We start from the raw sequence: 17,207 nt of genomic DNA on the forward strand, positions 1-17,207 counted from the left end.
GTAGATAATACTGAAAAATATAAATGAGAATTTTTTCCATACAGAGAGGAAATTACACCAGCCTTAAAAGAAAGATGTAATATTCAATCTCCTTCAGTTTTAAACTCCTGGTCTGTGTTAACATGTTAATGAAATTGGCAATATATATATATTTGCAAAAAATTAAAGTCACTCTGATGTCACACTCATTTGTCAGGAGGCAGATGTAACAGCTAATCCCAGTAGCCTGTCCCAAGCAGGTATCCCAAATGAAGCAGTTCAGGAAGGCAGAACGGTATACAGCAGAGGGGAAACAAGACAGCCTACCACTGCTTCTGCCTTGTATCTCTGCTGCCAGGACATGGATGAAGAAATAGTCAACTCTTCAATTTGCCACCTAACACAACACCTACTTCCAGATTTCCTGAGACTTATATTTGTCAAAACTTCAGCTGAGTGGGTCTGCTGCATCCTGAAATATATTGCAGATTTCCCTCATGTGGAGAGCAATGGCTTTATACAGGCAGGCTCAGGGAGTTTAGTGTAAGAGCTCAGAGAGATGTGAGTGTCGCTGGGCACTGATGGGTCCAGGCAGACCCTTGGGAGCTACAGGCTGCTCCCATAGCTCAGCATTATGTGCAGCATCACTAACTCCCTTGAAGATCCCAGGGAGCTGCAAACACGTGAAGCATTACTGCAGCTCACCTGAGATGTGCTTATCTCTTCATGGACCAAAACCTTACCAAAGTGAGTCTCACAGCACCTGCCAAAGTCCATTCAGATAATTGAGACACAATTACAGAGAGCATGTCACAGTAAAGTTCCTTTGGAGCCAGTTTTATTCCCAGATGAGCCCAGCAAGGTGGGACTGACAGTCAGTATCTCTTACTGATGCCCATGTGGGATTTGGAAATGTATCATTGCAGTACTAAAGTTTCCCAATTCCATAGGTGAGGCCAGAAGACTATCAGGCAACACAAACTGGTAAAAAAAGCTGATCATGCTGAATTTAGAAATGTTTCAGCCCTTGTAGTCCTGTCCAGGATCCAGAAGAGGCCCTTTCCTTCTCTCCTTTAATACAATAACCAAATGGGTTACTGTGCTCACCAAGTGAAGTTGTCATCCCTGCTTCAGAGGGTTGGGCAGCCATCCTTGTGAAGATGCCCTCAACATGAGAGTGCAGATCTGATGCAGAGAGTGGACTCTGCTTCTGTTGAATGCAGCTACTGTGAAAAATAGGGCACAAGACCCATTGGCTGGGACTACATATAATCCTTTGTGAGGAAACCAAGTGACCTGTTGTTTTTTAGATGGCTGCTTCTGGGCTCTGACAGCTCTAATGTAACAGTCATGGATGTGTCGTGGATGGACTTCACTCGTAAGAAAGAAGTACCAATATGTTTATAGATATAAACCAGCGATTTAACAAAGCTTGATAGTAAATGCAACAGTGTTTTAATCAGATTTGATGGCAAGGTACACTTGATTATTTACTGCACAGAAGACAAGGACAGACAGATTGTCAGGGAGACCCTCCTGTTGAGTCATGAGGTTCAGAAAGGGCACCCTTGTGTTCTAAACACTTTCTCAGGAGGGAGTTTATGTGTGGTTAAATTCAAACTTGGTCCCAGCCTTGGTCAACAGTTTATGTCTCAAGAATTATATGTGCACAATCCATCCTTTATATCACTTAACTAAGACTTCACAGTTTAACGTGTCATTAATCACTTACTGAGAATCTATTGAGTCAAGGAATCCCTTAGCTTCTAGGAGTAACCTTGAGAGGTGTCCCTACTCAAGGGAAGTTCCTGGCAAGCAGCCCACTGTCCTGCAGGAGAGCTCAATGATCCCTGGGCTGTCCACTATTTATGAAGTAATATAGTTGACTTATAGTCATATTTGTGTACCGACGATAGAACTTAGTTTCTTCCACACTTGGCCTGAGTTGGACCTTGACAAACACTACGGTTGTGGGGGATACAATGACTCGTTTAAGGCTGCAGCTCTGCTCTGGACAACAGGAACATAAAAGTGAAGTGCAAACAAGTTGAATGTTTCCTTGTCTAGGATCTTTGCAGGTACAGTCATAAGCTCTTCGTATAAGGACTGCATTGTTTACTTTGGTCTAGCTGTAGACCTATGACCACAAGGTCTGAGACCTTCTGAAAACTAATCTGTCCCCCCAAAAAAACTATTTGACATATATGAAACTGAGGCACAAGTATATTAAATAGTTTTTAAGCTTTGCACATGAGACCTGGATGAATCAGAAGCCACTTTTGTATAGGTCAGTATATCAGAAACGAATCCATAATCCTATGTCTTCTAGCAAAATATGCTGGATATGTCACTGATCACAAGCTTGTTTTATTATTTATCTCAGGATTCTTGTTTTTTACTGCAAAAAACACTCCTCCCACCTCCCCCCAAGAACTCAAAATTATTTCTCTTCCATATAGTATCATTGCAGGGGTCCAGCCAAAAGAGGGTACCAAGGCTTCCACAAGTGCTCTCATCCCTTGGCAAAATTAAACCTGCACCATACCTTAAAGAGCAGTGTGGTACAACTCCTAGGTGATTAATCATGTCTAAACCCAGCCTTGACCATTGCTTTTCCTAAAGGTGGAAAGTTCTGAAAACCTGTAGGTCCCATGATCTTCCATTTTTAAAAAAACAAGCTTGCAAGCTGATAGCAGCAGAGCCTCACACACTGCGACCTGAAATCCCAGGCAGCGAGTCTGCACTGAAAAACAGACAGCTGCAGTCGGTCCCAGTCTATGTAAATTAAGTGAAATCTTAGCTTAAAATGGCGATAATGTGGTCTGCATTAGACAGAAAGCAGTCTCTAGAAACACAGCTAGCATGGGAACAGTCTACATATTGCTTTTTAATTTCTGGAAGGCACCAACGTATCAAATTCAAGAGAGCCTCTCCTCTGTTCCCCAGCTCTGCTTGGAAATTTTTTGTAGGACATTAATCTGTTCTCTTGTGCAGGGTTTCTGTGCTTGGCATATAAACACTTCCTCGAAATGCTGCTTTTCAATGATTTTATCTAAAAGACTAGAAATAAAAAACCTAGTTTACATTACTCAAATTTGGTGGTCTCAGGATTATTTCACATGTAAGAATCCCCCGTTTCTGAGTTTGCCATTGTTCTCTGTTGTTTTGAGTACACTGTGTAATCAGTAAATGTATAAAGTGCAGAGATTAATTGTTCACTCTGATATTTAAAAGTGAGGGAAGTAGAATGTGAATAATTTATGTTGTGGCTGAGACTACTACAATTTGGTATGTTTGTTTGCATTCATTGGGGGCTGTTGGACATGAATCAGAGGCTGGTCATTACAGATCAGAGCAAATAACTATGTACTTTGCTCTCTTTTCGATGTAGTTGAGCTCATTCTGTGTCTCTCAACCTTCATGACCCCATGCCATTGCAGTGAGGTGAGAACAGCTTGACATGACCTTTCTGAAACCCACACAGGAGCAGCATCCCTCAGCCTTGCTGTCCACAAGTGATGATCCAGAGCAAGCTGGGTGTTGCAGCACCAGCACCCTGTGTCCTGATGACTGCAAACCTGAGGAGAGTAACTGGTGTGTTGTTGTAGGGCTCTCTGCCATGAAAATGGCTCTCTGTATTGATTTGGTCTGGACTGCTTTTGAATAACAACCGAATATTAGAAGTTAGGGCTGAAGAGGAAGCTGAAATAACTCAATATAACTATAATTTCTAAGTGCAATATATTTTAAGCAATCTGTAAGAAATAAATATATATCATATATGTATCTATGTATCTCTCTGTATATCTATATAAATAACTGAAACTCTCTAAACTTTCATGTCTATCTCACACACAAATGCTAGTTTCAGTCTCTCTTGAATCCCAGGAGAAGCTGGGCTTATCTCCTACATTTAAAAGCCTGATTGTCTCATTTATCCATGAGTTTTGGAAAGATGTGCAGTATTCCAGGTGGTTTGTAGGGTGTCCTCCTTTCTAACCACATGTTATTGTTTCAGGATCTGCAAGATCCTCAACATACTTACAGTCCCAAGGAGAAGCTAAATATGAGAGAGAAACTGGAGCACCTTAAGACACACCTTTTGTCTACCTAAAGCCATGCACTGAGGTCAGATCAGTAACATTGCACCTCCAACCCCTTTAGGTTGATATGATTCCAGTGTCATTCCAGAGGAGCTCAATGGAATTACTGTGGCATCAAACTGATGTAATGACTAGTTGCTTGGAAATTAGAGTCAGAATTATTTTTTTCCTCTTGTACAATTTTTACTATTTAAACATTCCTATCCGCATATCAGTTTTTTTCATTGCAGGAAAAGTTATGAAGAACTTCAGTTTGGAAGTATCCAAACATTTTGCTTCAGTCTTGCTGATATAAATGTAACATTTTAATATTGTTGAATTAATAATATTTTCTTATGAGCCAGCTAACCGGCTGAGATGCAAATTGTCTTATTCCAGATTCTCCTGTGCGATTCATATCCACCATAACAGCACACCCAGAGGCAGTTTCAAGTTGAACTGAGTAGAAATAAAATATTCTTGTTCAGTTAAAAAATAAACTGAAACATTTGGTTTGGGTCAAGCCCACATGGTGAAAGAAATATTTTGTTTTTATTTTCCCAAAGGAAACCTGAATGCTTTGGGCAAAATTGATTTTTTTCTTGAGTTGATTTTGTGGAAACTTAATTTCCCGCTAGAGGCAGAACTGCTGGGGAGTGTCCCTAAGCTTTCATTCTGAAGCAATGAATGGCCTCTTAATGTTTTTAAGAGGAACTCTGCAGCCTTATTCAAAGAAATCTCTCTAAAAATCTATTTTAGCTTTATTTTAGTGAAATCTGAAGGGATAGTTTTTTCTCCATGTCTTGCTCTCAGCTGTAAACATTAACTATTTATGTACCTTAAAACACCTTTTATATCATCAGAGGCATCTGCATACATTTGATTTACTGGAAGATATTCAGCTTTAGATATTTTCATTTCATCTCTGCTAGGAATAAACTGACAGGTTGGCTTGCTCTGAGACAATATTATGCTGTGTTCTGATCACCTGAGTTACAAATGGGCCAGCTTTTCTGTAGGTAAAATTTTATTGCGTCCAGACACACATCACTGCAAATCCCATGACATAAAGATCTGTATGCCAACACTAATACCTGAATCTCCTCTGCTATTTTTTTCTTGGTTTGAGCTGCCAAGCAGTAGTGAGCATTTTCCACTAGATTTGCTTCAGCTTACTGCTTAAAGATGCACTTGCTGCCCACAATTAACACTGGTCATCATCCAAACCCTGTATAACATCAGCTGTTATACCCAGCGAAAGAATGTCTTTTTAATAAGGTGATCAAAACCATACACCATATTACAGAGGTGGCATTGTGGGAAATTTTGCTGGAATCATCTGTGGGGAGTCTTATATGTCTGTTAAAAGTTGTGTTAGCCTTTCATCAGGTGATAGACACTGCAGAAGAAGGTGGGTGCATTTCATCCTTCCTTCCTTTACCCTCCTCAAAAAACTTCCATCACTTTGTAAAAGATGACAGAGTTTTTACTTTTTCCTGTATTCACCACTGATGCTCAATTGTAATTTTAGAGCCTGTGGTATGCTAATTAGACATTTCTCCCTCTCAAGATGAGTACAATATTACAAAAGGAAAACAAAAGCTCTTTCAACTTTTTTTTTTATTCCAGGTACATTGCCCATATTTCTCTGGGCTATTTTTGTTTGCTCTTATTTCTCTAGTAGCGCATAAGCACAAAAGCAAGAATAAAATGAATCCATAAGGACCTTGCTACATTCACACTTTGACATTGATGGATGGAGAAGCATATAAGAGAAAAAAAAAATCAATATTGAATCCAAAGAGGTGGGTCATCTCTTCTGGATTAGAGACATTCCACAATGACAGAGATTAACCCAAATATGTTTGTACTTCCCATCTCCACAGAAGCTCATGGGTTCATCAATATATGGCAGACAGTACCAGAGATCTGTGAAATAGGTGAGGACCTGCCAGACCACAGGAGTGACGCTTACAGTTATTTTTTTCTCTACATACCTTTCTTGCTCGCTCTCTCTATATATATCTGCTATTTGTTACAGCTCTCTATTACAACTGGCAGGTGATGCCTGTTATGTTTTCCCTCTGTTGTTCCTAGGATAGCCTGTTTTTCCTAGTTGTTAAGTTTCGGTATGCAATTTATAACCATCAAAGTAGAAAACATTATGCAGCGCATGAATTTGCATCAGTATGAATGTCTGTTATTGAATATGTGCTATATTTCTAGAAATATGCAGTTATTCCTCCTTGGCAAACCTAAGATTTTTACTATCGGGTTTTGTTTAATTATATTTAACAGAGTAGAACAGCTTTAATGGATGCATGCAAAAGTTCTATAAAGGGCAGTCCCCAGTAGGCAATTTAGTGTGAAATAAGCTAAGTTGTAGTCTCTAAGCAAACATAGTCCAGCATTAAATCAAGATTGTTTGGGCAATATGGACTGACAAGATGGTGCAAATTAGTAACACAGATACACTGTCTGATTGAGCCCTTAAATATTAGTCATGATATTGTGACTACGGCTTGTCAATAGTGCTTGGCATTTGGTAATGGTTGGCATTGCAGGCTGGGATCCAGTCTACCTGTTTAAGATAGATATCCACCTAAACTGTAGATGCATAGAGAAACAGTTACTTTAATGGAAAGCAATTGTTTCCCTGATTCTGCAGCAGGAAATTCAGGGCTACTCATTCAGTGGGTTGCTGCTGGATGCCACCCTCCAATCATTTCATTGATGGTGGTCTACATATCATGCTATTAATTGTATCTTCATAACATCTGGTTTTTAAAACAGTGGAAGCCGAGACAGATCTACAAAATATAGTCAAAAAATAACATTGTGTCTAAGTTTTTACTCGGCTCCCTGCCACATCCCCAGACCCAGCACAAAAAAAACCTCCGGCAGAGACCTAAGTAAAAAATTATGAAAAATCCGAACTAGCTGAACTATATTAAAATAAATGTATTTACATATATTACAGTTATATACAGTTGAAATACTATGTACAATTCCAAAAGGAAAAGGGAAAGGGAAGGGGGAAGGAAAAAAAACCCAAACCAGAATAGATATACACACAATCAAAAAACTCAGGATCCAGCAAACTAAAGAATTAGCAAAAGAATATCTCTACAGAGAATCACTTAAGGAAACAAGTGGAATACTACTAAAAGCTAAAATATTTTTCCAGCAGGGTTTGATATCTCTGTAAACATTTTTGATTTAATTTTCTTCCTACTCATTTTTGAGTCCATCAAGGGTCCAAATATCAAGCTTTCTATCAATTTCCACCAGGGAGGCAAGTACTTTAAATTGGACTACAAGTGAAGAACTGATCGCTTTATGTAATTTAATTTATACCCTCTCCCATTCCAACATATGGCTGAACACCACTGTATTGTAGAGTCCAACAAAAGATGGCCTTATGTTAGAGCCTTTTAAGAATATCCACACTCACTGAGCATCTCCATGTTTTACACACTGATATCATGCAAACATGGGCTACAGATGAGCGTTAGAGTCATGCAGGGCAGGCACAGGAATCCCTGAGGACCCTTCTGATCTGAATGTTAAATTAGCTTTATTGAAATATCTCTTTTAAATGAACTGAGCCTGATGTCTTTCTTGTACTGGAATATGCTGCCTTAATGATGCTTCCTTGAAAGCTGTTGATGAGAGGCAGGAATGAGGGAACAGTCATTATCATTAAGATTATTAAAGTGTTGAATGGTAAAAGTTATTGCCTTTCTTCCAGCCATGAGTTTTCGTAGTATCTATTGATACAATACAGGGCCCTGTAGCCTTCTGCAGTACATGAAGAGCCACTGAACTAATGCATAGATCACCCTCTTTCACATCAATAAATCCCAGTTATCTGCTGATTTACTCTGGCCATCTGTGAGAAAGTACTGAGAGACATGCTGGCAAGGAAGATGTGCATGAATGGGCACAGGACTAGGAGTGAGGCAGATCAGAGTACTTCCCACATCATGAAGATGGCTGCTAGCATGTTATGTAGCCTTGGCAGCTATTCCATAGGTGTCCTTGTGAGACATAATCAAGGAAAAACTTTATGAAGATTACCAGTGCAGGGCAATGACTGCAAGGGCAGGGAGAATGCATGAGCATTTTTGGTCTGCCCATAGGATGGACGGGAGCCCTCCAGGCTGACAGCATTCCCTGGGACATGCTGGCAGATATGGGGTGGTGACACCCCCAGTGCTCCAGTGACTAACTGGGACCTGCACCACAGCTCTCACACAAAGAGCAGAGGCATGGGCAAAAAGGGAGCCACTTCAAATGCAGATGTGAAAGTAGATGTTTAGATTGATAAGGAGAAGAAATACGAGGAGCATGGGCTGCTGCAAAGTGGCAAGGTCCACAGAACAGGAAGTGCAGGGTGTATAGGAAGATGGAGAAAGATTTGATGTTTGGTGAGTGAAGGAAAAAAGGGGAGGGAAGGAGGATTTATGAGTTCTGGTATGCAGATTCATGACTCAGGTATCAGGCATGCAGACTCAGATGAGTCTTTGGCAAAAACTTCCTTGTAAGCCCAGGAATAACCCTTTCTGACATCCATGGTTTGAAGTTTGTAACTTCAAATGCAAAAACACTCAGAGAAAAAAAATCTCCAAAAGAATCTTCAGGGTCCTGTAGGGCTCTCCTTAAAATTTTAATCTTTTCTTGGCTTTCATATACTCTCAAGTACTAATTTTAATGTACATTTATTCTTCAGTGTTTCTTAGACTGTTTTATTTCCAGTGTTTGTCAGGCATGCTGTAGAAGAAAAACTTCTCCCAGTAACTTAAACCCATGTCCCTGTTTGTACTAAAAAAAAGAGAGCTTGACAAGGGAGCATGGTGGTTTTCAAACCACTGGTAAATCAATGTAAGTGGAAAATCTTGTTTTCACTCTAACATGTTTTCAGGTGTGGGAGGGAAACAGCTTATCTGAGCCAAGTCCAGAATCTGGTACTTAGTGATCTTCTTACTGCCATTTCCCAAAGTACTGTGCCAGTATACTTTCCTGTCTGAGACTGACTTTCAGTATCTCTAACAATAGAAATCCAGTAACCGTCTGAGACGAAACAGTGAAGAACCTGCCTTTGTATAGGAAGGCTGGGAATGAACAGGTGAGCTTTCAGTAGAAACTATGTGTAGGCAAGAAGTCATAATTAGTTGCACTGACTATAACGAGGAGCAAGTTTAGAACAGGGATTCATGATCTTTGGTTTGCAGAGGCAACCTTCTAGTGCCACTGGAAGTCCCATCACAAACTGCTTGGCAGAGGTTAGAGGCTGCATGTTTGATGTGTCTGGTTTTATTTATGGGAAGTTTTGGGATTACAAGGGAGAAAAGGCAGTGGGAAAAATCCATCTCCTATCCTGGTTGCCTCGTAGAAAAAGTTATTATGAACACAACTCGTTGCTAAGCAACATACTGTTTATGAAAGTCAGAAGTTGTGTGAAGAGCAGTTTGAAAGTTAAAAGGACAGAAGTACCTAAAGCACTTTGGATAGACACTTCTGTTGTAAGGCTTGTTGTGGCTTCTACCATGTTCCCAGGAAACATATCAAGAGGGGAACAGAAATCAGAATGTTCTGTGGTACTGGAAAATTTCAGGACAGTGAGATAAAACTGGCACACACTAGGTGGAATCAATACATCGCATGAGAGAGCTGAATTGCTTCCTTGATGCCCTCTGTGTAGTGTTTAATGTAACGCATGGCATTAAAATGCAAAATTCAAACCAGAATTTTGTTCTGAAAGTAAACTGGGCATCCATCCAAATGCCTGACAGGAGAGGAGCCTTGAATTCTGTAATGATCGAACTCCCCTGGCCCTGCCAGCCTGGCAGAGTCCAAGCCCCAGGTCAAGGGCTGTTCAGGGAATGACTTTTTCTTGTAAGTATGTGCTTAAATACCATGCCGCTGAACTGTTACATTCAGCTTGACTTATTCTGTGCTGGTGATAGGTGAACGAAGAAAATGGCATGATCCAAGATAAATAAAGGAAGACTGTGAGAGCAAGAACTTCTTTCTCCCAGCAGTGAATTCTCTGGAATCATTAATGTGAAGTTAATGGAGAATTGAAGTCCCATAAAATATAAGCTGGAAAATGTGGGGCAGAAGTTCCTGCATCAAAGTACATGAACTATCTCAGTGAATCTAAAAAGATGTGATCCAGACCTATTTTATAGGTTGCACTCTGCAAAGTGCTTCCTGGTATGGGGGTACAATACTTACTGGGACTTGGAGGTGATTCTCAAAAAAAAACCTGCTACCACCTAGCTGTTCAGGCTATGGAAAACTTATTATTATAGAGACTCATGAAAACTATAAATCAGCCTGTTGCTTTAGGAATGCCATCCCAGGAAGCCCTAAGCTCCAGGAAAATGCAAACATGAAGCTGAAGAATGGTGAACCTCCTGACTGAAACTGTCTGGGACAGGATTCCCAATTTCCCACCCCACTGCTGCTCTTTAGATGTTTAGATATGTTGTTTTAAGTTCCCTTAATGTCCTTGGCATCCACGTATGCTGGCAAGGGAGAGCAGTAAGCTCTGTAATGTCCAAACCAACTAGCAAATTACTGCCTGAAGTTTGCTTTCTGAATATCTCCCCACCCAGCTTCTGGGATGAGCTATTGATCTGGGTTCACATACACTGTGTAGCTACTGACTTCTACAACATAAAAGGCTCAGTGCTTGCACACTGTACTTCTGTCTCACACATGCTCCCTGGCAAAGAATAGGAATGAACCATTAGATTCAAAATTTGAAAATTGGAAATGCTCTGGTGTGTATCATCAGCTGGAGAAAAATCCCATCATTACACAGCTACTACAGCATCCACCTCATTTGTGCCTCCAACTCAAATGTATTAAATTTAATTACACAGTAGTACAACTCCAAGACAGATTTAATATATTGGGATAAGAAGAGCTTTAAAAAACCCACTTCTTCATTAATAATTGAAGCAGTGCTGTACTGGCAACAGAGGAAAGCAAAGCGATGACAGCCTGTGGGACACAGCAGAGAAGCAGTCATAGAACCATAGAATGGTTTGGGTTGGAAGGGACATTATGCAGTAACAATCCCCCTGCCCTGGTCAGGAACACCTTCCACTAGACCAGGTTGCTCAAAGTTCCATCCAACATGGCCTTGAACACTACCATGGATGGAGCATCCACAACTTCCCTGGGCAACATGTTCCAGTGCCTCACCACCCTCACAGGAAAGAATTTCCTCCTAATATCCAATCTAAACCTACCCTCTTTCTGTTTAAATACATTCTCTTCCGTCTATTGCTACATGTCCTTGTAAAAAGTTCCTCTCCAGCTCTCGTTGTCCTCCTTTAGGCACTGCAAGGCAGCCTTCTTTTCTCCAGACTGAACAACCCCAACTCTCTCAGCCTGTCTTCATAGTACAATCTCAAACTATTTTAAAAAATACATACAGATATTGAGTTTGTGATCACTTAATCCAGAACATGGAGTGAACAGATGCAAAACCTCCATTAGGTCATCTACTTTTTGTCCCTGGAAGTGTAGGGCTACAGCAAGCAGTGTGCTTCTGTTGAATCAATCTAGTTCTCCATGCTCCAAGCAATGGGATGCCTGCTTCCTAAAATATGTTCCTCTGTAAAGAGGTTTTTTTTTTTTACCCATAACAATGGGCAGTTTAAATTCACCTTGTGATTTCATCCACTGTTCCTAATTGTATGCTTTCCCCTCAAGGAGGTAACTCCCCTTGGTGTGCAGACCCTTCAAATATTGATAAGAAAATCGCTATGTCCCTTTTCTTTTGCAGATATGTTTAAGCCCAGTTGTATTCATAGGTAGCCTTTTAAATCTTTCCTGCTGCAGCCCCCGCATCCTTTTTGCTGCTCTACCTTTGCGATTTCTCACTGGGCATATGTCTTAACATTTCAGTTTTGATGGTAATACAGCAGCCAGACAGGTTTGCCAAACCCTTGCATACAAAATGGAAGATAATAATACAATTGTTCTTCCATTTTACAGTTAGAGACAGACAACTTGCTTTTGCTTGGAGTCTCTTCCCACCATCTTCTGAGCTGGAACAGATTGTCCCTTCCAGTGTAATTTCAGCCATATTCAGTCCTTCAAATTGTTTTTGCATTTTTTTCCCCCCTTAAAAACAGTGGAGGGGAGGGGTGGAAAAGAGGAATGAATGAGGAGCTTTTGCCCTTCCCATTTCACAGCTGTTTCATTCCATCATTAACCCTATCTGTGCTAAAAAGGTTTGGGGAAGGTCAGGTGTAGGAGGAGGCTGGTGACAGGTGAAGGGGATAAAGCAAGGCAAATGGTTTGGAGGACTGGGGAGCATTAGTGGAAAATAGGTAACTTTTGAGCAGGCCAGCTGCAGAGGGTATAGTAATGATTACATCGGGAGGTTGAACTGGGGAGGCCAAGTAGGCAAGAGGTAGCAGAAGGAAGTGGTAGGTCAGTGGCAGCTCATGGGATAGAGGGGGAAAAAGAAATGGTTCAGCATCACTGTCAGCTGAATTAATCACCTGCTGCACATGTAGGGTGAAGAAAGCAATCCTTGTGGTGCAGCAGAGACCATGAGAAAGCTGGATTTGTAACTTGAAAGTTAATGCTCTGGGAACATCTTCTTTACTGAGAATATATCTTGATATATTGGCATTTCCACACCTATAAGCATCCAGGACAAAAAGTGAACATAATTTCCCAAAGCATAATCATGGAAGTTCCCAAACAGTTTGTACAATTCTCTCAGGCACATTGGTGTGAGTCTTGGGGACGGTCCTGTGCAGGGCCAGGAGTTGGACTCGATGATTCTTGTGGGTTCCTTGTAACTCAGCATATTCTGTGATCCTGTGTGATTCTGTGATTTGAGGTAGGAATTTACTTGATTACTTGATAGCCTGCAGTCATTAGTCACTGGTGTCACCATCCCCTGCTCCAGCTGCATGTGCTTGGGCAGGGTTTTGGGCAGTGCAAGCAGTCTTGTTTTGCACATAGTCCAGCTGGAGGCCCCATGGTATACGGACAGGCATTTTCCTAAGGGTTAACTGTGTGCCTGCTTGACCACAGGAACAAGGGGTTAGGCAGTACCTTCATGTGAAGCAGTTCAGCAGACAAAGTGACTGATTACTGTGAACCAGCAAATAATCCCCTTCCTGCTCCAGGCAGAGAAATATTTGTAGGCACTTACCCTGTCCTATACATAAAAATAAATGAGCAAAACGAAGTAGGACTGCCCCCGAGTGTAATTCTGACGTCTAGTTTCTGTCCCAGTACCCCTGGAAATGTTAAATTGTTCTTGACTTCTGGGAAAGATAAGGGAACCTGCGCTTGGGCAGACTTACAGGGCAGATTTTGCCCAAGGTGCGTGGCCTGTGGTATGTTCTTATCTGTATTTGTTACACCTCCTGATTTCAGCCCTATCAGTATGTTTTATAAGTTACTGAATATGTTTTCCTGGCAAAAGTCTATACATTAGGCTACCCTAGCTTTGACTTCTCTGTTCATTCAGTGTGCTGATTTTCTGACCGCATGTACTCCCTGCCACAGAAGGGTCTTGAGAAATGGTGTTTAACAACTGATCTGAAATTTCAAGGAGTCCTATGTCTCTGCTTCCCAGATTTATTTACAAAATATTGTACTGGATCTGGTACTATACTTTACATGCCACACTGGAACAGCTTAATCATTTAAGCTTTGTCTTATGTAAAATTTTAAAAATCCTCTTTTGGTTTGAAAAACAAGTCTTTTTTTCTCACTAGGATGAATAAATCTCTCTGCAGCAGTGACTGGCCAAGGTACAGAGCTCTGATAATAACAGATAACACCTTTCAATCTAAAGGGAAGGTTAAAATTCCCAGTCTCTTCACTCTAGGTAGCATGATGTGAAGGATGGCAGAACAGCAGACAGAAGCCAGGCTAGGAAGAGGCAAGACCTTTAGGTGTGACCTGTTTTGGCTACAGCATTGTTGGGAAGACAGGTACCACCCCATCCTCTCCCCACAGTGGTATTGGCCAAGCAGTGACCCACCCTGCAAGCCATGTATGGATGACAATGCTGCTGTTGAAGAAGCATTGAAGAGAACATGAGACATTAAGAAATATAAGTGATAAAGCAGCAAACATGCCACAAACAGGACACAATGAGTTGAGTGGATGCAATCTGAGGAGGACTTATTGTGAACAGAGAGGTGCTGACTAGCTTATCCTTACTGAACGTTTGATGCAAATGCAGAGTAAGTATTTTTTTGCTAAGCATAGAGTGGTTGGGAATTAAGAACCTAGACAAAACTGCTTTAATTTTTTATCTGTGTAAAAGGCTGGTCCTCCAAAGCCACCTCTTACTGACAACAAAAGCAATTGGGAATCATAAATATATTTGAGGACTGGTAGAATTTTTTCACCCTGGTTTGGTTGGGGTGTCCTGTTTGATTTCCATTCCTACCTGGTGAAGCTGTGTAGAGAGAAGATGTGGTATTCTTCTGCAGACATGTACTACTTTGGTGTTATTGTACAGTGGAAACTAAACATACCAGGGCTCAAAAAAACCCCCCAAAACCAAATAAACAAATAAGTAAGTGTAGGAGCTTATCTCAAGAGGAAATATTCAATTCAGTTGATGGTTAGTGGAGGTATAAAAGAAGGGATGACAGAGACATGAAAGATTTGTAGAATTCTACAGAATAAATGGAAGTAGCAAAGTCTAAGCAAGGAAAAGGGTGGGCTAGAAACAGGTTGAAGCAATGAGACAATTTAACTGTCTTACCTCCTTCCCTTTCTGAGAAATCCACCTCAGGGAACCGTGTGAATGAGGATTTTAGAAAATACACAGATGACAGCAAGTGTTTTGCACTGAATTAGATTCAGTGTCTGGAGAGCTGTTTTTTGTCATTTCTAGCATCCAGCTCTGTGACACTCTAGAACATGGCAACAAAACCTTAAACCGTGCTATACTTTCTGCTTGTACAGTCAGAGTGAATCTTGTTCAGAACAATATTGGTCTGAGGAACCACAGAGAATACCAATTTCTGACATTTCTTCTTCCATCAAAATCAGATGAAAAGCTGAATTCAAAATAAATGTACTGATTACAGTATTAAGGTAGGATTTATAAAAACTACAGTACAGTCAGTGTAATATCATACTGGTAATGTACGTGCCGTAATTTGTACAACCCCATATCCTTATTTTCAGATATAATTCTTCACAGTTTATAGCATTTCCAGCTAAAAATTCATCGCACGGTTTGGAAGATTAAACTCCTCTTCATCTCACGGCAACGACTCTGCTTGACATCCTAACATTGCTGTTGCCAAATGATTTTGTAATGTTAGATGTTCTTATTAAGCTAAATTAGCAGTAGGAGTCCTACACTGAAGTTAGAGTACATAGCATCATTGCAGAGTGGGAAATTGTTTGATTGAAGCAATTTCCTATCTAGCCACAGTGGGCAGCTCATAAGCTGTTCAGGGCTTTTGCACATGAGAAATATGCAAAGGAATTTAGGACTGAAGAGGAAATACACTCCTGCCCATACTCACATCACCAGTGGTGCATGCAAACCTGATCTGAATAGGGAAGGAGATGTATAAGACTCAATATATTAATCCTTGCAGGTTAAGTTGCTGGCATGGACAGAGAGAGGAAAATGTTGTGCAGTGGTACAGACTTCACAGTATCTTGGAAAATTTGCTGCCTGACCATAACTTATTGGATTTCAGCAGAACTAACCTGCACTACACAAGATGACTACACAAGATTGACCTTAAATGATAATCGATTAAATAATTAGTCATTGGCATAAGATATCTATTAGAACTGTTTGGAAAAAAAAGTCCTTTAAAAAATACTGAAATTTTGTTGAAAAAAAGGAATATATATTTAAGAAAAAGAAAGATTTTTTCCTCAGAATCTGAAAGCATCTAAAAGAGAGCAAAGCTTTCTGCAGAAAGGTTTTATTTAATAAACCCCCTAATTTTCTCATTACTACAAAGTGTAAATGCAAAACATTAGATGAGTCCCAGTGCCTGGGAGTGATGATCTTATCAGACTTCTGTAGGAGCAGAACCACAAGCTCCCTTCCCTCCAGGGTCTTTGTTCAGGAAAGGCAAAGAGAAGGTCACAGCTGAGAACTTCAGATGCAACAATGCATGGATATTTTGACCCCCAGAGAAGACAGCATTTGCATAAATTATATAAATGTGCTTTTGTGCATGTGGCTTAAAACTGCACTTACCTCTTTTTCCCACCTCTGAAGCCATTTCATTTGTGCGCATTCACATCTATACTAGTTTTTGTTTTAGAGGCAAGACTTTCTAATTGTAATTCACAGAGGCTCAGGACCTCACAATAGGTATTAAAAACATTTTTTGACCTTTTTAATATTATACCAAATGCTGCTAAGCAATTAAGAGAATAAATCTGTGTAAACTGAATGTATAATTCCTTTTAGGAATATAAATATGAGAAAATAAATGTCAGCATCTACCTTGGTGTTTACAAGTGCAGCCATAGAATGTGAATTCATTGTCTTACCTAAACTTCAGTATTATCTGTATTGCTGTTAGAGGGGCTTTATGTTATTGTAGGGTTGGTTTTCTTATGTTTTTGTGGGTTTTTAAGAAGTTCAGATACATAATCTCTTTGGTAGCACTGAATGTCCCACTTGTGAGGGACTTTCTCAGACACTGTTTACTGCTGATCCGGTAGAAGCAAATGCAAAAAATATCTTGCATGATTTTAGAGAGAGAAGTACAGTTCCCAGCTCTGGCAGCGGGGAGCCTGAGTGACATTATTTTACCTCTCTGTATTCTGTTTCCTTTTACAGTATTTCTTGTCTCATTGGACTTAGAAACTTCTGAAGACAAGAACTGTGTCCTATTCTGCTTTTATACCATCCCTGGTACCATCAGGGGACCATGTGCTCGGTCCCAAACTCAGCTGAGGCCTATACATGGTACATAAACACAAACATTAATAATACACACTGACCACTCCTGTCTGCCTGTGCACTGGGAGGGAAAGGGGAGGGAAAGCAGGAGCATTTTTTACACTAGGGCACCATTCAGAAGCTCTTTCTGTTTGGAACTGAGACTATAATAGCTATGTGCTTCCTAATGACTCAAGAATTCACTGCAACTAAAA

Source organism: Manacus vitellinus, unplaced genomic scaffold, assembly GCF_001715985.3.
Source record: "Manacus vitellinus isolate BGI_N305 unplaced genomic scaffold, ASM171598v3 scaffold_2_pilon, whole genome shotgun sequence".
Taxonomy (NCBI): domain Eukaryota; kingdom Metazoa; phylum Chordata; class Aves; order Passeriformes; family Pipridae; genus Manacus; species Manacus vitellinus.